We start from the raw sequence: 26,841 nt of genomic DNA on the forward strand, positions 1-26,841 counted from the left end.
GGGGGGGAGGGGGATCTGAATGATCCTGACTAACTTTCGACAGGGTTCGAACTACTGTCGTTGTCAGGTGGTCTCTGGTTTGGGCTGGGGATAAAAACCCCAGGCTTACTCAAAGGGCTCGCTGGGGTCCTGAGCACCTTTTGAATCATCTGTTCAGAAAACGGACAGCCTCTCTGTTGTCCTTGGTCTGACATTACATAGTCACAGTCAGGTGGGGTCTTTCTGGATAGGGGTCTTTTGGTCCCTTAGGGTTTGGATCTCACCCACTCTCAGCAGCTATCTCTTTGGGCCACACACAGGAGCTCACTTGGCCTACAAAATCAGCAGCACAGGGTGTCTGCCTACCGTTAGAGGTCATCAGAGCCAGTGCTGCCTGCGAGATGTTCCTACGTCTCAGTGAACTGGGCTGGCGATCACTGTGGTATGAATCTCTCTGGCTCCTTTTTGGACTCAACTAGCTGCTGGTTTGACTCACACTCTGCAGATCTCTCCCTTGCAGCGGATCCCTTCATCCCAGCCTGCCTCTGCTTCTTCAACTATCTCCTCATGGAGTGCAGCATATATATAATTTTATTGGTGGGGGGGGGGTGTCGTACAACTCATCACATCCATACACACAGCCATTGTGTCAAGCACATTTGTACATTTCTTGCCATCATCATTCTCAAAACATTTGCTTTCCACGTGAGCCCTTGGTATCAGCTTCTCGTTTTTTCCCTCCCTCCCTGCTCCGCCCTCTCTCATGAACCCTTGATAATTTATAAATTATTATTATTTTGTCATATATTACACTGTCTGACGTCTCCCTTCCCCACTTTTCTGTTGTCTGTCCCCCAGGGAGGAGGTTATATGTAGATCCTTGTAATTGGTTCCCCCATTCTACACCCCTTCCTTCCACTCCCCCGGTATCACCACTCTCACCACTGGTCCTGAAGGGATCATCTGTCCTGGATTTCCTGTGTTTCCAGTTCCTATTTGTACCAGTGTACATCCTCTGGTCTAGTCAGATTTGTAAGGTAGAATTGGGATCATGGGTGGGGGGGAGAAGCAATTAAGAACTAGAGGAAAATTGTATGTTTCATCATTGCTACACTGCACCCTGACTGGCTCGTCTCCTCCCTACGACCCTTCTGTAAGGGGATGTCCAGTTGCCTACAGATGGGCTTTGGGTCCTGACTCTGCACTGTCCCTCATTCAAAATGATATGATTTTTTGTTTTTCGATGCCTGGTACCTGATCCCTTCGATACCTCGTGATCACACAGGCTGGTGTGTGGTTTTTCATTTCTAATTGGATTGCACGGTGGTGAGGGGAGCTGACGTATATATTGCTCTTTGGGTGGAAACATGTGTACCAAGATGTTTGCCCATTCACTTATGGTCATTTGGCATGAATGTTTCCTGTGTTTATGAAAGTGATACGCATTCCCTGCTTCTATAGTTTTCTGAGGATGTAGGGCACTATCTTAGTTATCTCTTGTTGCTGGAATGGAAACATCACAAGTGAGTAGCTTTAATGAACAGAAATTTGTGTTCTCACAGTTTAGGAGTCTGGAAGTCTGCATGGAGGGTGCTGGCTCTTGGGGAAGACTCCGTCTCAGCTCTGGCGGATGATCTTTGTCTCAGCTCTCCTCCGGGGTTCAAGGGTAATCAAGGTAGCACATACAAGAAGATTCCAGAGAAAGGCAAGGCTTTCTACTCCCACAAATAGTTTCTGTCTCAAAAACCCACTGGTCCTATAGGGTCGCTAGGAGTCAGAATCAACTCGACACCGGTGAATTTAGTTTGGTTTTACAGGAGAAGAATCTTTTCCCGAATCTTTCTCCCGAATCTTCCTGTATGTGCTACCTCGATTAGCCATTTCGTATCTCAAAAGATTTTTACTTAGGACACATCCTATATGAATCCCCCGGAATGTACACAAAAGCTGGACAATCCATAAGGAAGTCCGAAGGAGAATCCATGCCTTTGAATTACAATGCTGGCAAAGAACATTGAGTGTGCCATGGGCAGCCAGAAGAACAAACAAATACGTCTTGGAAGAAGAACAGCCAGAGTCCTCCTTAGACGGGAAGATGGCATGAGGGCAATGCATGTACACATGTGCTGTGCACAGTGGATGGATGTATGGATTGTGATAAGAGTTGCATGAGCCCCTAATAAAATGATTTTTTTTAAAGCGTCTGAAAGATCACAGAAAGATCTAGAATAAGTCTTAGCTGCCTAGAAAAATAAAAAGATTTACCAAACTACACACACACAAAAGAAGTAAAGATGGCAAGAGTTTGTCTCACATCCGTTGCATATGTATCGAGGAAGACCAGTTCCTGGAGAAGGCATCTTGCTTAGTGAAGCAGAATGCGCTGGAAAAGTGCAAGCCCCCCAGTGAGATGGAGTGACACAGGAGCTCCACCAAAGGGCTCAGACACAGCCGTGATTGTGAGGCTAGTACGGGACCGGACAGTGTTTGACACAGGGGTGCTGTGAGTTACAAGTGACCTGATGGCGCCTGACAACAACAAGCACACTGCCTCACTAGCATAACAAAGAAAAAAACCGATTCTCAAATGGTTTATAACCATAGGTACAGAGGTTAGCCTTTCCAACACATATTTTTTGGAGGGCACACAACTCAATTCATAACACTCCACCCTTTGGCTTCTTATAGTGCATGTCCTTCCCACATGCAAAACATAGTCACCCTTTCATAACATCCCCAAAGTCTTAAATCAATTCCAGTCCAAAATGTCATCTTCTGAAACATCTAAATAAAAGATGGGTGGGACTTCTGGCATATACTATCTGGGGGCAAAATTCCTCTTCATTGGTGAATCTGTGAAATCTAGAATAGTAGCTGTCCCTTTCCAAAACACAGTGGTGGACCAGGCGTAAAGCAGACATTTCCATCACACACGAGGGACATTGCAGGGAGAAAAAGGACAGGCACTAAAGAGTCCAAAAGGTAGCAAAACAAAGTACACGAGCTCTCAAGGCATGAAAATAATTCTCTGTTCTGTGGGACCATCCGGGCACTGACCCCGCCCTCCAGCCTCTGGGATGTTGGCCATGTCTTCTGGGTCGTGGGTGGAGGCTCCTGGACCGTGGGCTTTATCCCCACCAAATAGACCCACTTGCATGACAGTGCGGGTCCCTCAGCTCTGGGTGGCCCTCTAGTTCTCCTACTGCCCAGGACTACCATTGGTCGTAGTAGCTGGCAGACGAGAAGAGTTTTCAGGGTCGAGTTCTAGGACCACAAAGCAGAGAAAGGTGCATCTGGACCAGGAAAGCAAGAAATTGACAATTGGCACACATCTCGCGTGTGAGCTTATTATAATTAAAAAAAAATTACAGAGAATTTTCTGTGCTTAAGTTTTATGTATTTAGAGTTGTACAAAGGGAGCTATGATTAGGGTGACCATATGCTCTAGATTGTCTGGGACAGGCACAATTTGTGCCTGTTGATTCCAGTGTTATTCACAGCGCCCCCGTTCGCTCTTAGAAATGCCCCTGTTTGCAGGGAAAATTATAAGGTAATGCTGGTTATTGATGTCCCTGATTTTTACCAAACTAATCCTCCCACTGAGAGTAGCCAGACATTCTGTAAATAAATAAATATATATATATATAATACTCTATTCTAAGGAAACAAAGAGCTACCAAAACAGTCCAGGAGTTGGAGGAACAGTTTCAAAAAAAGAGAAATGAATTGAACTTGACCCCTCAGGCTGCTTTTCTCTCCTCAGAGAGCTTGCTGGTCTGTAAGTGCAGGAGTCCAAACGACAGAAAAGCTGAGCAGAAGGAAGTGGCTCTCAAGGATGAAACATTAAAGAAAAAAAAAAAGGATGCTCGAGTCAGTCGGAGAGAGCTCTTTTAATAAGGATTAAATTATAGTGACAATGGTAGCGTCTTTCTCTTCCTTCGTGATAGACCATTTTATAAGTGTTATAAAAATGTTGTGTCGCAGAGCATCTTAGACTGGAAATGGGGTCGATTTGTTCCCAGGTATAAGTGTTTCTCCAGGACAGTCCTAGACGTGGAACTGCTAGGTCAAAGGATGTGTGTATTTAATTAAGACCGATGTTGCTGTTGGGGACCGTTGAGGCAGTGTCAACCCATTGTGACCCTACATGCAACAGAACGAAACACGGTCCCGTCTTGCACCGGCCTCGTGGTTGCTAGGCTGGACCCCTTCTGGCAACTACCGAGTCAATTCACGCCTTCATATTTGGGTGCCTTCTAACCTCAGCAGCACATCTTTCAATACTATATCAAACAATGCGCCGTTGCTGCTCATAATGTTTTCAGCTGCTGATGTGGGCCACCTACTCCTTTTTCCCACTCTGTTTTTAGTATGGAAACTCCAAGTAAACCTGTTTACCTGGGTGACCCTGCTGGTATTTGAAATAATGGGGGCATACCTTTGAGTATCATAGCAACAGTGCACGCCACCGCAGTATGTCAAATTCGTCGGGGAGAGGGAATGTAAGACTCAGGAGACCCAAACCACTGCCAGAAAGTCCATTCGGACTCACAGACCCTACAGGACAGAGAAGAACGACACCCTTTGGGTGTCTGAGGCTGTACATCTTTACAGGAGCAGAAAACCTCACCTTTCTCCCTCAGAGCAGCAGGTAAGTTCAAACTGCCGACTTTGTGGTTTGGGGCCCCCCAAGTAGCCCACTGCCGGGGACTGTCCAGTGTCCACTTCCACATTCTCACCAACACTGGATCTTCTTCGTCTTTTACATTTCTGCTCTTCCGATGGGCTCTCCTTTCATTTCGATACTCATCCAGAACGGAGGCGTCTGTGACTCCCAAATGACTGTGCTTCCTGCCCAAGGGCAAGGGAAGAATGTTTCCCTACCTGGTGCTGGCCAGAACCACGCGCTAGTAAGCTAACAGGGACCGTAGGTGCTACCAAACCCCATGCATGGCCTTTAGGGTGCTCCACCCGCCTAACGGGGATGACGGCGGCATCTTTTAATTAACTTCTTTAGACGCCCTCCCTCCGTGGACATGGAATCACCATGGGAGTCTTTGCAGTGTCGAGCCAGCCCATGCAGCAGGATGCCTCTGGCTCAGCTACCCAGGGGGTTCATCACGGGGCCTGTCTCTGCTCGGCAGCGACTCTTTGTTTGGTTTGGTTTTAGCTTTATACTGCTTAAAATGTATCCATCGTGCAATGCTGGCTAAAGAGGTGAAATGTAAAACGAGTGTTCTGAAATCAGGTAAATGGAGGCCACAGACAAGAGTTCTAACGGGTTTGGATCAAGAGGATCTCCATTCACCAGACCCATACCTTGCGTTCAGCGGATCAAGACGCTGTGCGAGCTCCTCAGGCTGTCTCCCGCACGTCAGAAGCCAAGGTTATACAGAGAAAACATAGTGACCGTTTTATCCAGCATGGCCCTTCATTTTTAGGAATAAAGCCCAGCCATACTCACCCCATGTTACTTACAGAATGATGCTTGCATATCACAATCTCACCTCTTCTGCTTCATCTTACCATATAGGCACAAAAACATGAAAATACTAAAAACAAACAGTGTGTTAGTCTGGGCACATTAGAGAAACAAGTCCACAGAAATTCATATGTATAAGAGAGAGTTTTATATAAAGGGTACGTGCACAGCAAGAAAACATCCCAACCCAGTGCTGCCCAAGCCCACAAGTCCAACATTAGCCCATATGCCCGACACCAATCCACAAAGTCCTCCTCCATCTCACAAAACACACGCAATGACACCGACTGCAGGAAGAAAGCTGAATCAGTGAACGTGTAAGCATCTCAGCACTAGCAGGGGTCTCCACACGGCTGCTCCAGCACCCAGGGCTGCATCGGGGTAGGTCCATGCGGCTTCTCTTCAGGGATGTCTTGCAGGAAGTGAGCCTTGCCAGCTAACGCAGGGAACTGGCTAAGGCAGCTACACCCTGGTCCGACCATCACAAAGCGAGAGACCCGAGAACTAGAAAGGCTAGGCTCACCGAGCCATTTATCTCTCCACCCTTCCATTAACCCCACACATGTTTATTGGCCAGGTTGGCACAATAAACTTTCTCTCAAACAGCTTCATATAAAAAAGTGCAAAAGCATAAATTCCAAACATTCATTTAGGAAATCAGTTTTTGTTTAGACACTACCATGAGTCATTAACGTCTATATATTTAATATATATTTGTCCCCAAATCAAATATGATGTATGCTATTTTTAAAATTACTTGCTAACAAAGCATACTTTTCCCTTACAAAATTAAAATAAATAAAAGAACACCTTGCATTACTTGGTAAATGAAAAATAGTTGAGACTTGGTCTTTGATCTATTATAGGTTATCATGGATTGAACTGTGTCCACCAAAAATCTGTGTCACTTTGGCTAGGTCACGATCCCCAGCATTGTGTGGCTGTCCTCCACATTGGGGTATGATGTAATTACCCTCCACTGGATGTGTTTTTTGTTCCCTCATCCATTAAGATCATCTCCATGTACCATCACTTACTGCACTTCTTCCCTGTGGTTCCTTTTCCCTTTCTCCGCCTTTCCTCACTTTCTGTACTTGGTCTTTGGGTAAATGCTTCCTGTTTGATCTTAAAATGTTGATTATTGGCGGGAGTGGGGAGGGAGGTGTACAAATGAGGAGTTGATACCAAGGGCTCAGGTAGAAAGCAAATGTTTTGAGAAGGATGAGGACAAGGAATGTACAAATGTGCTTGACACAATGGATGGACGTATGGATTGTGATAAGAGTTGTGGGTGCCCCCAATAAAATGATTTAAAAAAACAAACAATAGCAAACCCTTACACAGCTGGGAGAGGGGGGTAGTAGAGGTTTAGAGACAGAATTCTCACTTTCTAATTCAGAAACCCAAGTTTGACTTCCGGATCATGTAGCTCATGCTCAGCCACCTGTCAGTGGAGGCATGTGCGGGGGTGTGATGCACAGGTTGTAATGCGTCATCACAACATGCAACTTCCAGACTAAGACAGACACGGAAGAAAGGTCTGGTGATCTCATGAAAATCAACCAATAAAAATTCTCTGGATCCCAATGGCTGCAATAAAAAAGAATGTTGATTATTCTAACACGAGGGTGAGTTCCGTTCCAGACCAGAATCACCATGTGACTACGGGCCCCTCAATGTCTTGGTGGTCCCACCAGTCTTCCTCTGACCAGTGAGCCTGGTCTCTTAGGATTTTCAGTTTTGTTCCACCTTTTTCTTCCACTCCCTCCAGGACCTTCTAATATCTTTTTCTGAAGAAGTTGGTCATGGCAGCAAGGCACCAGCTAGTTCTTTTGGTCTCAGCCTTGTGGAGACTACTGTTTGCATAGCCCACTAGTCTGTTAGACTAAATGTTCCTGTATGGTTTTCAATGTTCATAATTTTTCTTTCCTTTGGACTGAGAGACACCAGCAGCGGCAACCTCAGATAGCTGTTCACAGGCTTTTAAGAGCTCAGTTGCTATTCACCAGAATAAGATGCAGAACATTACTTCTGTGAACTATGTTATGATTGGCCTTGGTGTCCCTTGAGACTATGGGCCTGATTCTTCAGCTCGGCACCGATTCCCTTACGTGTTTGGTTAGAAAGTTTTCATAAATATGCTCCCTGCGTGCACCCCATTCATCAATAGATTTACAGCAAAGGTAACTGCATATATACAAATACCCTCTTTCTAATGTGTAGATATTCATAGGCAAACTCCCCCCCCCCGCCACACATACACTTGTTCTGCTTCCGCATCTACCCACACATCTTCTCCGAGATCACCACTATTGCAGGATTATGTAGATATCAGTATTTGCCTCTGTCGCCTTTAACTCTTGCAAACCTCCCAGCGTCTCCCCCTGCCTCCACATCCTCTTTTACTAACCTCCCATTTATGGCATATTGCCTTTCCCTTCACCCAACTTACCACTTGTCTACACTCCAGTTCTTTACTTCCCCTCCCCAAATTTCCCTTCTACCTCTGGCAACCAAGAAGAATGTTCCCTTTAGTGGGAGTGGGGAGGGAGAACTAGAACTGGTTGTGATGATGTATATATCACTCTTTTTAAAAGCGATTTAACCATGAAAGGGTATGATAAGTGAACACTACTAAAAGGAAGGAGAAACCCAACGTGACCAATGGTTACTACAGGGGAAGGAAAAAGAGTTGTTGCTTAGGGGGTACTGAGTTTATGCTAACGTTTTTTTTCCAATAACTTGGAAAATGATCAATCATGGCTGTACAAAATGAAGATTATAATCAATGGCACTGAATTATACATGTGGAAGTTGTGGAACTGGATAATTTTTGTGTGAATATTTTTGCCACAATTAGAAGAAAATATTTACATGAATAACAATGATTGACTAGTTCGAAACGTTCTAGAATTGAATGTGGTAATAATTGTACAACTCCTCTTGATACGATTGAATTGTTGAATTGTATGACATGGATGAAGTGCTAATAAAACTGTTAAAAAAAAAAAGAATGTTTCTTTTAGTGGGGGGATACAGAAAGGTTTTTCCTCAAGTTGCCCCCCACAGTTTTATATGCCAAACCTAAGACACTGCTTGCAACGCATGGTCAATGACTGTACACTTGGAGGTCAGCTGCTTAGAGGTCATCTCCCAGAGGGTATCAGCCATCTAGAGCAATCAGACTCTACAGTCTGTCCCACCCTAAGTAGGGCCCACTCCCTGCTGATAAGGAGAGCGGATTGCTTCCTGGAAGGAAAGCCCAAAGACAGCGTCAAGCCAACTCAAGGAGGATCAAGGTTAGGCTGCCATCTTGAATCTAGGATTTGCCCATCTTGTCACGTGTACCCCTAGTTCCTCCCCTTCCTATTGCATGCACATCCCTACTCATCCCCCTCCAATTGATGAATGCCTATGGTACAATCCCTTCCTGTTATGATGTAATCAGGGGACTTGGCACGTCCCCAAAAGTGTATGTCAGTTGTGATTGGAAATATAGTCTCTCTCTGTGCGCACATCTGGCTGCTGAGGTCACCACTGTCCGTCCTGGAGGTGAGCAATTGCGTGCCCCATCTTGTCTGACGTCTCTTTGATTTTACCCCTCAATTACACAACTGCCCCTTGGACTCATTCAATTGTGGGGGCTGGCACCCCACATTTTAGTGTGAAAATCTTACAATAGTGGTGTCGTACAATATTTGTCCTTTTGTGATGGACCAGTTTCCCTCAGTGTCATGTCCTCCAGGTTCATCCATGTTGTGAGGTGTTTCACAGATTCACAATTATTCTTTCATGCTGTGTAGTATCCCATTGTGTGTATGTACCGAAATATACTTATCTATTCTTCCACGGATAGGCATTAAGTTGTTTCCATCTTTTTGCTACTGTAATTAGCGTTACAATGACAATAGGTATGCATGTATCTATTAAGTGTGGCTCTTATTTCTCTAGGATGTATACCAAGTAGAGGATTGCTGGAGCATACAGTATTTTTATTGCTTTTTTTTCTCTTTTGATTTTTTAATTATAGCTAACTATCACAAACATTTTTTTTAAAAAGTTTAATCATTTTATTAGGGGCTCATACAACTCTTATCACAATCCATACATACATCAATCGTGTAAAGCATTTGTCCATTCATTGCCCTCATCATTCTCAAAACATTTGCTCTCCACGTAAGCCGCTGGCATCAGCTCAGTTTTCCCCCTCCCTCCTCGCTCCCTCATGAACCCTTGATAATTTAGAAATTATTATTTTGTCATATTTTGCCCTGTACGACGTCTCCCTTCACCCACTTTTCTGTTGTCCATCCCTCAGGGAGGAGGTCACATGTAGATCCTTGTAATCGGTTCCCCCTTTCCAACCCACTCTTCCCTCCACCCTCCCAGTATCGCCACTCTCACCACTGGTCCTGAATGGAATCATCCGCCCTGGATTCCTTGTATTTCCAGTTCCTATTTGTACCAGTGTACACCCTCTGCTCTAGCCAGATTTGTAAGGTAGAATTGGGATCATGACAGTGGGTAGGGGAGGAAGCATTTAGGAACTAGAGGAAAGTTGTATGTTTCATCGTTGCTACACTGCACCCTGACTGGCTCGTCTCCTCCCCAGACCCTTCTGTAAGGGGGTGTCCAGTGGCCTCCAAATGGGGCACCATACCACTTGTCACGGTGGTTGTAGCACTTAACAGTCCCACCAGCAGTGTATGAGGTTCCAGTATCTCCATACCCTCACCAGAATTTGTTGTTTTGTATTTTGTTGGACTTTGTGTCTTGTTAACTTGGGGTGAGGTGGTATCTGATCGCCATTTTGATTTGCATCTCTTGAATGGGCAATGATTGCAAATATTTCTTCCTGTCTGTTGATCTCCTGAATATTTTATTTGGTAAAATGTGTGTTCATGTCACTGCCATTCTAAAAATGGGATTGTCTTTGTCTTAAAAAAAATTATTTGTCTTTTTCTTCATGAAGTTTTCTTCATTTTAGAGATTGCCAAACTAAGTTTTCCCTGTCTGTGGTTCTTGTTTCACCCTTCGGTTGAAATATTTTGATGCACTCAAGTGTCTACTTCTATTTGTCCTCTGCTGTTTATGTCTTTCCCATAATGTGGTATAGCATATTTATGCCATGTATTAGGACCCATACATTTTCTATTTTCTTCATTGATGATGTGTCTAGACCTAGGCTTTACATTGCAGTCTTTGATCTATCCTGAGGGCTTTATTTATTATTTATGGTGTGAGATATGCTCCTATCTTCATCCTCCTGCAAATGGGTATCTGATTTCCCCACACAATTTGTTAATAAGACTATCTCTTCCCCACTGAATGTCTTTTGGCTCTTTGTCAAAGATCACCTGTCTATACATAGATGGATTAATTTCTGGATTCTCAGTTCTGCTCCATTGGTCTATGTATCTATCATTGTATGTTTTGACTGTAATGGCGGTGTAATAAGTTTTGAGACTGATAAATGAGAAGCCTCTTATTTTGTTATTCTTTAGTAGTGCTTTGCTTATTCATGATCTCATACTTTTCCATTTAAATAGGTGATTCATTTTTACAGTTCTTTCAAGAATGATGCTGAAACAAAAAAATCATATCGATGTGAATGAGGGGGGGTGCAGAGTGAAGACCCAAAGTTCATCTGTAGACAATTGGGCATCCCCTTACAGAAGGGTCACAAGGAAGAGATGAGCCAGTCGGTGCAGTGTAGCACCAATGAAACATACAAGTTTCCTCTAGTTTTTTTAATGCTTCTTCCCTCCTCACTATCATGACTCTAATTCTACCTTACAAATCTGGCTAGACCAGCGCATGTACACTGTTACAGATAAGAGCTGGAAACATGGGGAATCTAGGACAGATAAACCCCTCAGGACCAATAATGAGAGTAGTGATACCAGGAGGGTAAGGGTAAGGTGGGGGGAGAAAAGGGAAACCAATCACAATGATTTACATATAACCCCCTCCCTGGGGGATGAACAACAGAAAAGTGAGTGAAGGAAGACACCGGTCAGTGTGAGACATGAAAAAATAATAATTTATAAATTATCAAGGGTTTGTGAGGGAGGGTGTGTGTGTGGGGGAGAAAGTGGAAAAAATGAGGAACTGATATCAAGGGCTCAAGTAGAAAAAATGTTTTGAAAATGATGATGGCAACAAATGTACAAATATGCTTGACACAATGTATGTATGTATGGTGATAAGAGCTGTATGAGCCCCCAATAAAATGATTATATAAAAAAAGAAAAGAATGATGCTAAAATTCAGCTCGGGATTGCATCACATTTGTAGATGACTTTGTTCATTTTGTCATTTTCACAACATTAAGTCTTCCTACCCAAGAACATGGCATATTCTACTTATGTAGCTCTCTTCGGGTTATTTTTAGTAGCATTTTATTGTTTTCTTTGTACAAGTCTTTTGCTTCTCTGGTTAGATTTACCCCTAAGTATGTCATCTTTCGGGTGGCTGTTGTCAATGGCATTATTTCCTTGATTTCATTTTTAGAGCTCTCTTTTTTAGCATAGAGGAATCCAACTGACTGCTGTTTACTGATTTTGTACTCTGCCACTCTGATGAAATTCTCTATTCGTTTCAACAAGTTTCTTGCCAAGTTTTAGGATTTTCTAATCATATAATCTGCAAATAGAGACATTCTACTTCTTTGCCAATTTGGATGCCTTTATTTTGCTTTTTTGTCTGATAAAAATCAAACTCAGTGAGCCCCTGTGGGTGTCCCAGACTGTGACTGTTAACAGGAGTACAAAGTCCAGTCTTTCTTGTTTGATGGCTCTGGCTAAAACTTCCAGCACAATATTGACCAGGAGTGATAATAAAGGGCACGGTTGTCTGATTCCTGTTTGCAAGCAGAATGATTTTAGTCTCTCTCCTTTGAGAGTGATGTTGGCTGTTTGTTTTGTGTGTATGCCCTTTAGTATGCTAAGGAATTCTCCTTCTACTCCTGTACTGTGTAGTGTTTTTATGAGAAATGACTGATGGATTTTGTTAAATGCCTTCTCTACATCAATTGATATGATCATGTGGGTTTTAAAAAAGTTTTTTATTCACATATCTACAATTCAATAGTTCGATTATATTAAGAAGAGTTGTTCAATCATTACCACAATCAATTGTAAAATATTGTCTTTTTTCTTGTACTCATTGTTATTAGCTCCTTATCCCCGCCCCACGTCTCTCCTGCCATACTTCCAAGAAACCGTTCATCCAGTTACTGTCTGTGTAGATTTGTCTATCCTGGATTTCACAGTCAGACAAACATTACCTCCCACCATCCCCACAACCCCACAAAACCCCACAGAACAACAACAGCAACAAAGTAAAACAGAAAAACTTTAATCAAGAAGAAAGTAGAAAATAGTCAGAAGTAGAACAAATTAAAAATGGGTCAAAAGGGAGATCAAATGATAAGGTGTTAAATGTTAACCTAACTGTAGCTTTGATAATCTACTTTCCAATGCACTGTGCATGACAGCATGTTCACATGTCTGGTCTCTGATCAGAGCTTTCACGTGTTTTTCCCCCTCAAACTGAGACAACTTTAAAATGGTTATCAAACATAAGGTATTGCATTTGACCCTAGCTGTATCTGCCATAATCGACTTTGCAATGCTTCTGTGTGATAACAAAGCTATTCTCATCCCTCGACTGGGGTCAGGGTGGAATTCTTGTTGATTTCTTAACAGATGTTTTCGTTTTCTTTTGTTCTTGTTCTAATTTTCATTGTTTCTTTTCTTTTGGTAGTTGTAGGCTTATTGGGGGGTTCTTTTTCTAATTGTTGGAGGTGTTAGGGTAAAGTTTTAGCTTTGCTTCTTTCTTCCTTTGTGTGTGGTGTGTGTGTGTTGCTTGTCCGTGGGCCACTGCTTGTGCTGCGTTCCACAGGTTTGTGTATGGTGTGTTTTCATTCTCATTTAATTCGAGAAGCTTTAAAATTTCAGTTTTTACTTCTTCTATTACCCAGTAGTTTGTAATCAAGTTTTATTCAATGTCTATGCAGTGGATAACTGTTGAGTAAAGATATTCTATCATATCTTGATGGTTTTAAATGTTTGAGGGCTTGTTTAGCTTAACATACAGGCTATTCTGGAAAATGTTCCATATGCCGTGGAAAAGAACGTACCTTATGTTGTTGGGTGGAGTGCTCTGTAGATGTCTATGAGGTCAAGTTGGTGGATTGGGTTTACTTCTGTGTCTTTGTTGAGTCCCCACCCCCCCAGGTGTTCCGCCCTTTATCGAAAGTGCTGTACTACTACTGTGTACAGTAGTAAGTAGTAAGTGCTGTAGTACTACTACTACTGTCCTACTACTATGGTAGTATTCTGTCTTTAACGTACAAGAGTTTTGATTGACATACTTGGAAACTCATTGGGTACACAAATATTTACTATAGTTGTGTTCTCCTTCTCAATGTACCCTTTAAACATTAGATTATGCTCTAATTTGTCTGGATTTTGCCTTAATGCCTATCTTATCAGAAATTAATATTGCCACTCTTGCTTTTTTTAACTTAAAAAACTTTTTTCAACAGTTTTATTGGCATATCATCCACAGATAGTTCAATCTCTTTTTGATTGCCACTCGTTTGGTATATTTTTTCCATCTTTTGATTTTTAGTCTCTTTTTGTCTTTGTGCACAAGGTCTGCTCTTCTGTTTTTTGAGATGAACTTCTTTGTCACTAAAGGCTCCAAGTCCACTTCAATTTTACTTTTTCTGCCATTTAAACATTTATTTTAAAGCCACTCCAACCACTATTTAGGTTTGAGGAATGAGGAATAATATGGAGGAAAAATTGTTTTGTTTTTGTTTTATAGAGAACACTGTGTATATACATATACATATATTTATATTGCACAGCCCAAGAAATGACTTCAACAACAAAATCCTGTTAAACCTTCCATTTTCTGTCCACCCCCACTCTTCCCCTCCCCTCCCCTCTCTGTTCCCATGCCCATCCCTGCCTCCTTGTGGTCATCAGTCTTGTCTATTGGTATATAAACCACAGTTCTTTGTTTTTCCTTATAACAATGGCGACATTAAGTATTTATCTCTGTAGGGGTTGGTGTCACCCAATGCAGTCATTTCTCTTGTCATCCTTTATCCTGCCCCTCACCATGCACCTCCTCCAGTATCAGGCCGTAGAGAATCCGTAGGAATGTTTATTTTAATCACAGAAAATGTGTGGTAATTGAAAACTGATTAGATGTAATATTGCTTAGATTATATTAATACAAACAACAAAATTGTTTTGTAAAGCCTTTCTACATTGAATTACATTATTAGTTAAAACATTATTTGTAATGTAATATAATCCTTTAAAATTTGTCCTCCTTCTTTTCCCTTAATGATTATTTCTCAAAAAAATATTGCTGTAAGTTCACAAATACTAATGACCACAACTTGTGTGTGCAGCTAAAACACCAGAAAACTTGACAAAATCCGCAACTATGCAAACACCAGCAGTAACAAAAACAACAAGGGTGTTTGTAGCGAGTGCACCTGAAACTACTGAATTCAATGAGACATTGTAATTGGGTAATAATGACAGCTCTCACCCAAGCACATTCACACACACACTCTCACTGCCATCGAGTTGTGACTCATAGGACAGGGTAGAACTGCCCCGAGGGGGCTTGCGACTATGAGTAAACAGCTTCATCTTTCTAGGCACATTTAGAAAGTTCAAAAAGTAAATGAATTTAGCATGTTAGCCATGCAATATGGATACATGTAAGCTAGGCTTACAAAAAAAATGCTTGTTGTTATAACCAACTTCAGGGATATTTTTGTAAATATGAATATATTTCTCCGGAAACATTGCACAAACATTTTAGTCTTTTGATGTCACCTCTCTGATAGTGACATGTGCTCCCACACCCCTCTGTAATGCTCCTGGGCCAGGGCTGAGCCTGGTAGCTCTACACCCCAGAGTTACAGTGTGTGCAATTAGGTGATTTGAGAGTTTCCAGGAGAAAATATTCCTGGCAGGAGAACTTCTGAACCTCCCCTGTAGGGCAGCAATGCCCTCATCAGATTTCTTGAACCACTATTTCCTTGGGAGGTTAAGCTACTTAAATTCCCAATAGCGGCAGTAAAATGGCTTTGTGAGCTATTGTCTTCCCTTTGAGAACAGGCAGGCCTCAGTCAATCTCTGCTGAGTCCATAAAAAAGCAGATCCATGAAAGGGAACTGGACCCCCAGCTGCTGCACCTGGTTCACCAGGTGGAGGAAATCCTGCCTGGGTGACTTAGGAGGGCAATCGGCAGGGCTACTGGGCTGGAGGAGAGATTCTGTATAGACAGGCCCACAAGTGACCTGTTCCTGGAGGATCCCTGGTATTAGAGTTGGGCTACTGACTTGAAGTTCAGTAGTTTGAAACCACTAGGCCACTCTACCCGCTGGGTAGAGTTTTACTCTGCCCTATATATGATTCTAAATTGACCCGATGGCAGTGTGTGTGTTTGTTGTTACACAATCACATTGATGGCTCTATGTGAGTTTGGCTTGCTCAGAAGGGGACAAACTTCAAAAACCTCAAACACACGAATCGATTCAGTCCATGTCCCTTGCAGGGCAGAGTTGAATTGCACCCTGCGGGTTTCCGAGCATGTGCGTTCAGCTTGTTTGAACGGGTAGCAGCCGGGCGCTTACCCGACGGCCCCACCAGAGCTCACAGAGATCTAGAGGACCTGATGGGCTATGAGCTCAACAACCGGTGTGCCGGGCAAGGCGCGCCGCCCCCAGCGCGGGGCCTCGCTCCCCTGTCCGCGCGTCGCCGCTAGAGGGCGCCCTCGGCCCTACCCCTGCGCGTCCGCCCGCTCCCCACTCGGAGACGCTGGGTGGGCTCCAGGTGTCCCCGCTCTGCACGTGGAGCGCCCCAGGGCCGCGCGGGGCGGCTGGGTGGGTCCTGTCGCTTTACTCCGGGCCTCGGGGCGGGGTGAGTCGGCCCGCTCGGCCCGCCCCGGCGTCCGCGTCACCACCGCGGTAGGCCCCAAAGGCCGGGCCCCGCGAGGCAGACCCCACGAGGGGGCGCCACTAACTTCCGACCACGGGAGCCAGGCCCCCCTCCCCCACCCCGGCTGCGGGGCGCAGTCTTCACGAGGCTCTACCAGCCAGCTCGTCACGGCCTTGCCAGTCAGCACCTCCTTCCCTGCCGGAGACACTGGCAGGATGCCCTTTCGGCCCGGAACCGCCCCTGCCCAACCTGCTCGGCATGAAATCCCCGCGGCTTCCGGGCCCGGCTCATTCCCGCTGAGCCGTGAGCCGCAGTGCGCATGCTCCTCGGAGGCCTACACGGGCCGGAGTGAACACTGATAGAGCAATCGCGAAGGCGGGTAAGCGGAGCTCCAGTGGCGCAATCGGTTAGCGCGCGGTACTTATACAGCAGTACATGCAGAGCAATGCCGAGGTTGTGAGTTCGAGCCTCACCTGGAGCACGACCCTTTTGGGTGCATTTTGTATCTCCTTCATAAGGTAGCTTTCTCACTAGTTTCCAGAGCTTCTGCCTGTCCTGGTCCGTGTCCCGCTCTGCTTTAAGTAGGACGCTGCTGGCAGTAGAGAATTATGCCCACTTTGCAAGCTTCTGGGTGGCGCTGTGCGAACCCTAGTCCTTCCAGGCAGGACATTCGTTTACTGCTCCCTCATCTATCTTGTTTTAGGAGGGTCTGTTACTGAAATGCAGTCTCGGGTAACAGTTCCGGCATGCGGATGTCCGAGGCATAGCACCGGGGATGTGGTCCTGCGTGGGTGTCGGCACCGGAAGTCCCAAGACGCCCCATATTGCAGTCAGTGGCTCAGCCACCTGTACCGGGTTGGGGCCTGGGGGTCTCAGCGCTGTGGGAATTGGGGGTGTGAGATCCATGGGGCGAGGGGGCCACTAGGGGAGTCTTGGGGTGGAGGAGTTCTAGCAGTGGCACCCACTCCTCTCACCTTAAATCAGTCGTAACCAGTTGATACCTCTTCCCTCAGGTCTGCAGAGACCCCTCCCCTGGCACCCAGCCATCCTGGTGCAGAATCACAGTTTGTGAAATTTGCCTATCCCTTCTCTGGTCAGTTACCTCCACTGAGCCTGGAATGACCGGAATTGCTGGCCGACCAGAGAGGAGACACTTTCTAGTGAGAGCTGAAGGCTGGGGGTCCTTTCATGCATAACACAGACCCCTGGGCCTCAGAAGCCTGGCTCCAGTCCCAGCCCCCCTGTGGGACCAGGTGGGGCTGGGGCATGGCCTGCTGATTTTAGAAGCAGAACTTCAGGGAGCGCAATAAGTGGGCTGAGGTGGCTGTGCCAAGGGTAGATTGGGGGTCCCTGGGTAGGTGAGCTCGGCCCCATATTCCCTGGAGGTGTGGGCAAAGCCAGGAACACGTTCATTTGGGGTGCTTCCCACCGGTTTTAATGGCTGTGCTGGCTGCTACATTCTGGGGTCGACATACAGCAGGAGGAGAGTTCCCGGAATGGATGGAAGGTGGAGGGAGCTCCATCTGTTAGGCCACCAACCAAGAGTGGGGTTCCTCTCAGTTTTCCCCAGCCCCAGATTCCGAATGGGAAACCTCAGGCTACAGGATGTGTGAGCAAGGCTGCCCCCTATCACCTAAGGGGGCAGCCAGTTCCTCACCCAATCAGAGCAAGGTGACCTTATCCGATGGCTCCCAGGCTCAGCCTTAGCAGGACTCATCCCGAGCCTGGAAACAAATAGGACCTCTCCATTGTTGAACAAAGCGGGGAAAGTTAGCATTATTCTTATTTGCTGAAAATTACTTTTTAAAAGGTAATAAAAGAAAACGATGCCAAGGAGTTCAAGAAGGAAGAAAAGGTTTTGAAGCCGATTTTGGGAGCAATTGTACAATAGTGCTTGATGTGATTAAACTACGAAATGACCTGATATCTGTATTAGCTCCCCCCACCCCCTCTCCCCGCCCAAATGGTTTTGGGGAAAAAGAAATTAAAAAATAAACATGTTGCTCGTTCAGTGGAGTCTATTCTGACACAGATACAGTACAGCATAAAAGTGGTCAGAGTGGCCAAGGCAAGATGTGGTTGATCTGGGGCTAGAGCTCTAGCCCAGTGCTCCTGAGCACGGAAGCACAGAGCAGGTGCTCTCTTGGGCAGACGTGGAAAAAGTCAGTGTTTGACTTTTTCACAGGGAAGCCCATTCCATTTCCGGACAACCCTGAAGGCTAGACCTTTCTTCCTCTCAAACATTGTCTCTGCCCCTTCTGGAATGAGGGCGTGCCTGGAATGACTTTTTTGGGAAGATGATTGGGTGGGAAGGAATGAGACTAAACACATGTTTTTCTTTTTATCTAATTTAGAAGTCAATTGAGAAATTACTGATGGGTTACCAACAAACACTATTGGTAGACTTCTAACTTTTTTTTACAGAGTTTTATTGGCACTTCATTCACACATTATACAATACATATTAGAAGAGTTGTACAATCTTTACCACAATCAATTTGGAAACATCTTCTTTCCCCCGCACTCATTGTTATTCATGTGTTTTTGTTAGTTGTTGCAATTTTGGCAAAAAATTGCCAAATGGCAAATTCAACAACTTCCACATGTACAATTCAGTGCCATTAATTATATTTTTGTGTTGTACAACCATTATTGAGATCCCTCTCCAAAGTGTTGCATGACGATTAAAATGAACTCAGTGGTCCCTAAGCAAAACCTTTTCCTCCTTCACCCATGGTAACCATGAATAAAAAAAAAAATTATAGTAGTTTTCTTGGTATACTATTCACATATCATACACTTCCACAGTTAAACTGCTTCTAAAAAGAGTTGCATGGACATAAAAACAATCGGCTCTAAAGCTCCTCCCCCTTCCGGCATCCCCTGAGCTCTCCAGCTCGCCTGGCCTCCCGTCCTGCCTGATAAACCATTGCATCAGTTATTGTCCCTGCATCCGCTCCTGTGCTTCCTAAACTGGGAGACCTAACAAAAGCAATAAGAAACAAAAGCAAAATGAAACAGAAGAAAATATAATAATAACAATATAAAGATAAAAATAAAGAGTAAGAAAGAAAAGACCACCAACAATGTTAAAAAACCAGAGAAGAAATTTCTGTTTGGAACAATCGAGAAATATTTGAGCATAGAGCAAATTCAGGTTAGGTCAAGACAGGCCAACTGTACAAGTATCATACGATATCATGGCTCGATCCACCACCATCAAGTTTATAATCATCTCTGCCTGATAGTAAGCTGTTCAGCTCCCTGCCTGTGACTGCAGATCGATTGCAGGCACAATCCGATGAACTTTGCAGATGAATTTTCAGTTCTCACAGTCTTCCATAGCCTTCTACAAATTAGGTGTTTTCGGTTTAGGCTCTGATACTTTTTTCTTCATCGTATGTGGATTTTGGATTTTGTTATTGTCATCTTTGGATCACACAGGTTGGTGTGGCTCTTCCATGTGGACTTACTTGATACCTCACTTAGGTGGCTGTATGTTTGAATACACGCCTTTAAGACTCCAGACACCATTCCGATTGATAGCCAGGGACCATCTGCTTTTTTTCCACCAGGCTTTACTTCACCCTCATCTTCAGTGATCTCTTCATGAAGGCGAGTATGGAACAGGGCTATGTTATAAGAACTAACTGTTCTTGGAATAGGCCTTGAATTACATGGGAGCCTAGAATCCATCTGCTTGTCCCCGGGTTATAAATGATTCTGGCTTACTTTGGCCGTCATCTTATGACAAAAAACCCAAACCGAAACCAGAATCACCACCACCACCACCAAAAAAGCAAAAATAATAATCTAACATTTTAATGAGATGTACTCAGGGCCATCGAGTGGATTCTGACTCACAGCGACCCAATAGGACAGGGTAGGACTGCCTCTGTGAGTGTCCGAGACGGTAACTCTTTATGGGAATAGAAAGCCCGGTCTTTGTCCGCAGAGCGGTTGCCATTATGCCACAAAGGCTCCTTTGACTTATAGACATGAATTTATAGGGTTGTTGATGCCGCAGTTTCTTGAGCAGTGAGAATGAACATGGAATGCGAGACACATACACCGAGACAGACAATCCAGGGCTGCAGCACAAAATAGACACAGACAGAGATGGTACAAAACTGCAGCAGCCTTGACAGCCTGCAGTGCTTTATTTTATGTACTAAATACTGGCAGTGTTCCCAGACAAGTTTGCTATTCCCACACTTGAATTTCTCATAGCCTTGAGAGAGAGTTTGGTATCTTGGCCCGTACCATTTGTTTACATACTACCAGGGAAACACTGTATGCAGCTGCTGCCAAAAACTCCTTACCGTTTGCAGTAAGGAAGCTGTTTATGAGACCCAACTAGGACAGAGGTTTGCGTACTGTCCTAGACAGATACATGACACGAGACACAGTGCTCCTCTCATGGCTCCTTCAGTTGTGGTGGGTGATACACATTCAGTCTGAAAATTAGGGGAAATACTTCAAAAGCTGTTAAAGACAGAACCAAACCCACATCCTCTTGCCACATTGTCCATTTCAGTCCGTGACGACTCCTTGTGCTGTGTGGTAGGTTTGTTCCATAGGGGCTACGTTTCTTGGCTGTAATCTTTGTGGAAGAAGATTGTCAGGTCTGTCTTGCAATGTGCTGCAGGGATGGGTTTGAACCAGCAACCTTTATATTGATAGTTGATCCCAAACTGTGCGCCCTCTTCATTGCTGTCAAGTTGATTTCTCATGGACCCTGTGAGACAAGAGTAGAGCTACCCCATAGGGTTTCCTAGGCTGTAAATCTTTTTTTTAAAAGGTTTTATTGAGATGTAATTAACATATCCCACAATTCAGTAGTTCGGTCATATTCAGAAGGGTAATCATCTCTACAGTCAACTTGGGGACACTTTCTTCCTTCATGTACCCATTGCTGCTGACTCCCCACTTCCTGCCCCCCCCACCTCCCCTTCCATGCCCCCAGGTAATTATGAATCCAGGCGCTGTCTTCATGGAAGGCTATCCATCTTCACAGAAGCAGAGCCCTACATCTTCCTTGCACACAGCAGCTGGCGGGGTGGAGTGGCACTCTTTTAACCAGGACTCCATATGTGACAGCGGGGAGCCTGAAAGAGAAGAAATCTACAAAGGGCTGTACAAATGGAAGGAGACAGTGCTGCTGTCGCCCCAATTTCACTAGCTGAGGCTTGTGTAGCGTGCGTGGCGGCTTCAAGGACTAAGATGGGGGGATAAACTTGGAAGGGCGGTTGAAATCCTAGTTCAATAGTCTCATGCTCAGCAGGCGAGGAGCCTTCCTACCCAGGGCTGACACTCGCCTCGTAGATGATGATGAGGACACACTTAGCAATTATTAAAGCTGTGGGTTCCACAGAGCTGGGCAGGAGAGGGAGTTCAGTAGAATTTGGAGAAAGAATAGAGCCAATCCGATGGCCAGTGTGTCTGACAAGTAACAAGATGCGATGTTGTAGAGATAACCTGTAAGTCTCTGTTTTTGTTCCACGTTCCACCTGGGGGATGCTCGGCTTGGCTCGACAGCTGTGTGCATGTAGCAAAGCTGGGGATTCCAGAGGTGTGCAACCCAACGGCTCAGGATGCCAACCCGTTATGAAGGCATTGCCAGGGACGTGGTGGGGTGGCAGAGATGGCAAAACAGAGGCGTGGGGAACAAACGTCGCCTGCAGACAGGTTTTGCTCGGCCCTCCACGGCTAGCTTGCCACGTGTTTACCATCTTCCAAGTCATCCGACTCCCTTTTGGAAAATGCTCCACGAATGGCCAGATACATGATTCTCACCACCACCTCCACCCACCCCCAGAAGACCTGGCCTTCGGGAGCCCAATATTGGCTGCCCCTTGTAGGTTCATGGGGTCATCAGTGTGCCATGATCCCGCTCCTTGGCCCACCCACCCCACTCTCCATTGCAGTTTCCCCTGCTCCCCCACACACACACAGTGGGTGCTCTGCCGGCTTTGCTGTGTGTGTTCTGTGAGCCTGACTCCTTTCGTGCGTGTGCATCTTACAAACACAGGGGCCTCTGTCTGGATCAGGGGAGATCGTCCTCCTGCTGAACTCTCAGTGGTTAGGACGCGCCGGAGGGCTCTCCTCTGCACGAGGCAGTGTATTAAAATCCCGGCCAAGCAAGATGAAGCCCAAATCCTTTAGGACAGGATGTTTCCAACATCCATACAAGTAGAGAGACAGTATCCTTCACCCCACAGTTCATCAGGGGTTTCAAGGCTGAGCGACTCCGCTTCATCTGACACTCTTCCCCATCCCTGATACTGTCCCTGGAATATTTTACAAGCAACCCGAGATACAGAATTATAATTTAACTTACACATACTTCAATATGTATAGCTAACATGCGAGTGCTTGACAAAGAAGAGCCAAAGTATTATTACACTGAACCAGATAAATAATTCCTTAATATCATTTGATATTGAGTTTATTAAAAGTTTTACCTTTGGGTCAGAAAGAGATTTTTGCAGTGTGTTTGCTGGAATCCGGATTCAGACAGAACGCATACATTGCAGAGGATCAGTTTCTCTGGAAGGTCTTTTAAAATCTACAGAAATCCTCCCCCCCACCCTCTTTTAGGACACATATGGACTGTGTGGTAGTTAGATTTTATGTCAACTTGAATTTCTCTGAACGTCTACCAGTCGAGTCCCACCTGTCCATCAAATCACAGTCTGAAGACGCCTCCTGGGAAGGGTGGTCTTTTCATAAAAGGGAGACTGGGGACTTGCTCTCTTGCTCCTTGGCCTTGCTCCTTCCTGGGATTCTGGGTCTGCCTCCACGGGCGGCCCTGTGTGGGCGCCACCCCCTCCTCCCCCAGCCCTGAGGACTGTTGGCACCTTGCTATGTTTCCCCTGACCATGGATCACACACCTCTGCACCCGCCGCCCCGTGATCTCCCTGCTTCCGGCTCCCCTTTCTGCATCATCAGCCTGCAGCGCTGGGAGTCGAACAGGGCCCGGCTAGCATCCGACCTAGGGCCTTAAGTTGATGTGGGCTGGGATGCCTTCTGGATATAAGATTACTCCTTGATATACAGTTATTTCTTAGGCATATATGAGTGTCACTAGTTTCGTTTCTTCAGACAACCTATATTCAACAAAATATAGAAATTTTGCAGAGCATTTGACTAATGGCATCCCTATATGCCTTTGCAGTAGCCCCTCTGCCTCCCAGCCGCCCCTGCACATCTCCCTCCAGGCCCCGCTCCACAGAGGAGCCCAAAGAAGCTTTTAAGACGACAAGTCAGGTTTTGACGTTTCATTGTTGAAACAATGTCTTGCCATCACAGGCAGGATAAATCAGAACACCTGCAGGGGTCCAGAGCGCCCCTCGTACCCAAACTGCCTCTGCCGCTTCGGCTTCTATTCCTCTGCCCCCTCGCCCTGCCCTAGCCACTCTGGAGCTCTGCACTGGCTCTTTCTTCTCCGGGAACTCTCTCTCTCCAGATCCACCTTCAGGTCTCAGTCCCTCCCCCTCTTGGCACCCTGTCTTCCTCTCTCTTAACTCTATTGACTACTGTCTAAAGCGACCACAAGGAGCCCAGCTGGTGGAGTGGTTATGAGTTGGACTGTGAACCACAAGGTCAGTCGTTCCAAACCAGCAGCCTCTCTTTTGGAAAAAGAGGAGGCTTGCTACCCCCCCACTCCCAACAGAGTTATAGTGTCAGAAACCCAGGGGCCAGTTTTACCCTGTCCCATAGGGTCGCTATGCATCGGCTTCAACTCCATGGCAGTGGGGATTTTTTATTTTCTGAACAATCATGTTTACACCAGTCTCCATTGTTTATCTCACCCCACCAGGATATCTGTTCTTAGGGTGACCAATCAGTAGGTACCCAACACGTAATGCATCGATGAAAAACAAAGCAGAGCAGCGATATGGAGTGCGGCCGCCTTCAGAAAGCTCCTCGGAGTCTTTTTGAGGTCTTGTCACGGAGAGTGTTTGGGCCTCTGGTGGCTTCAGGTCCAGGGAGAAGTCACGCTTCCAACAGAAACCGCGAAGGAATTGTGATCACAGAGTACTGAGCCGTGTCTCTCCGTGGTCAGTGTCAGCAGGAATCCCCGGCCTGGGGGGAGCTTGTGACGATGCAGAGCCCACGGCGACAACCGGCCTGTCTGCGTAGTCTGTTGCTTCTACAGGCAGACCTCGTCTTGCTGTGCCACCCTCTGCGGAGCTTCCCTGGCCTTGTGTGTGCACTGAGGGCAGAGTTGTGGCAATCCTGTGTCGGGCAAGGGCTTTGGTGCCATCTTCCCAGCAGCCTCTGCTCCCTTCTTGTCCCTGGGCCATGTTTTTGAAAAATCATTTTTATTGGGGGCTTTACAGCTCTTATAACATTCAATTATATCAAGCATATTTGAACATATGTTGCCATCATCATTTCCAAAATATTTTCTTTCTACTCGAGCCTTTGGTATACACTCCTCTTTTCTCCCTCCCTCCCCCACTTTCCCACCCTGGTGAATCCTTGATCAATTATATATTGTTATTATGATTTCATATCTTATATTGTCCGTTGCCTCCTTTCACCCACATGTCTGCTATTCGTTCCCTTAGGGGCTGGGGGATGTATCCAACCTTGTGATGTGTTCCCCTTTCTCTCCCTTTTCCTTCCTTACTTTTCCCCCTACCCACCTGATATCACTACTCCCACTACTGTTCCCAAGGGGTTTATCTGTACCAATGTGTGTGCTCCGGTCTAGCCGGATTTGTAAGGTAGAACTTGGTCATGGTCGTGGTGGGGTGGGGGAGGAAGCGTTCAAGAACCAGAGGACTGATGTGTTGGGCCACGTTTTAATAATTCTCAGAAAGCTTCAGCCTCTTGCACACCGAGTGGGCTGCAGGGGAGGGCGAGCATAACTTCTGTGTGTGCTTTATTCCAGTGGTCTAACTCAGAGGCCAGCTTGTGTTTATGAAAGGGTCCTAGAGCGAGACCAGGAGGGGCAGTAAGGACCAGCTCACCTGGTTCGCCTGCCAAACAGAGGGGGCTGAAGGAATTCAAAGCTCACTTGACACAGAAGTCCCAGCCCTTTCTAGGCGTTTTGCTGTGGGAGTGAGAGAGGGGCCTGGACGTGGGAATCACATGTCCCTCAGTCCTTCAGGGGAGGCTGGCCTGTGATCCAGGGGAGACTGAATAGGGCCAGGAAGATTCCTTTGGGCTTTCTAGGGCTTGGCCGTGCAGGTGACTCTCAAACACCAGGTGGTGCTACAGCCCCACCTTAGAGAAAGCTCCCCTTAGGGCGGGAGCCAGCGCAGGGCCAGGTCCAGGGCAGAGCACCCAGGAAACGAGGTAAGCACAGGTTTACTTGTGCTTGCACACGCATCTGCACTGAACAGCTTCGCTTAAAAAAGAAAACAAATCAAACGGTTCACTACAAGTGAGTAAGCACAAGCAAGCCCTTGCTTACCTTGCTTCCTGGGTAATCAGACACATGGCGCCTCTGTAGAGGTTTGTCTTTCCAGGACTAGGGTCCCTCTGGGTCAGAATGCCAGGGAGTCAGGGTGGGAGGGGAGAGGACAGTACGTGGCGGGATGTTGGGGCCTCCGGTGTCCCCAGTAAGGGAGGTATGGGGAGGTGGAGGGGCAAGGACTGTGCCCTGGGATTAGTGGGCTGCTGGGGGCCACCGAGCCATCACGTAGACCTGGGAGGCAGAGCAGAGAAAGAGCTTTTGATTTTTCTTTTTCTGTCCTACAATGAAGGCCTGGAACCGGGAGACTTCTCTGCCACCCCTCACCCCCCACTCCCTGTTAGACTAACAACCCAGTTCCTATCCCAACTCAGAGCCACCCTGTGGGGCATAGTCAAGTGGTTCCCTAGGGTGTCTAAGCCTGTAAATCTTCACCGGGGCAGGCAGCCTCCTCTTCCTCCCCCTGGGTATCTGATGGGTTTGAACCACTGACCTTCAGGTTAACAGTTCAGTGCTCACTGGGGATGGGAAGGGCCTGGAAAACAGAGACTTCAGACCTCATCCTACTCCCCCAAGGGCACAGATCCACCAGGCGTGAGGAGGTCGGGTGTGTGAGGTGAGCAGGGGGGCTACCACAACCATGTCCCACAGCACTCGAGGAGGGAGGCCACGCAGCACCAAGAAGTCAGGATGCGTTCTCCGCCAGAGCCCGGAAAGGGCACCTGGGGGCGGTGGCAGGGCCTCGGTTTTTTCACAGGTGCAGCAAGGTTGACTCATCTGTGCAGAAACAAGATAGCATCCTTCTTTTGTCTACCATTTGGCCTTGCTGATGGGTACTGAGTATTGAGATGTTCTCCTCCATTTAGACCTGGAGGGGCCAGGATGTCTAACCTGACCAGTTGGGGTGATGACATTTAGTTTCTCTTGGGTTGGAAAGCTCAGCTGTCCGAGGGCTGCCCCCAGCTTCCTTCCACTG

The 26,841-nt window shown here is 46.1% G+C and overlaps 1 non-coding gene across 1 annotated transcript; it reads left to right on the plus strand.

Annotated features, from left to right (window-relative positions):
* Nucleotides 1-16,825: 16,825 nt before the first annotated feature.
* On the plus strand, nt 16,826-16,918 carry TRNAI-UAU. The gene is given in 2 exon segments: nt 16,826-16,863; nt 16,883-16,918. It is a non-coding gene; the product is annotated as a tRNA-Ile (tRNA).
* The last annotated feature ends 9,923 nt before the right edge of the window (nt 16,919-26,841 follow it).

Source organism: Echinops telfairi, unplaced genomic scaffold (genome assembly GCF_000313985.2).
Source record: "Echinops telfairi isolate 266 unplaced genomic scaffold, ASM31398v2 ScPeMD7_7475;HRSCAF=8513, whole genome shotgun sequence".
Classification (NCBI taxonomy): Eukaryota; Metazoa; Chordata; class Mammalia; order Afrosoricida; family Tenrecidae; genus Echinops; species Echinops telfairi.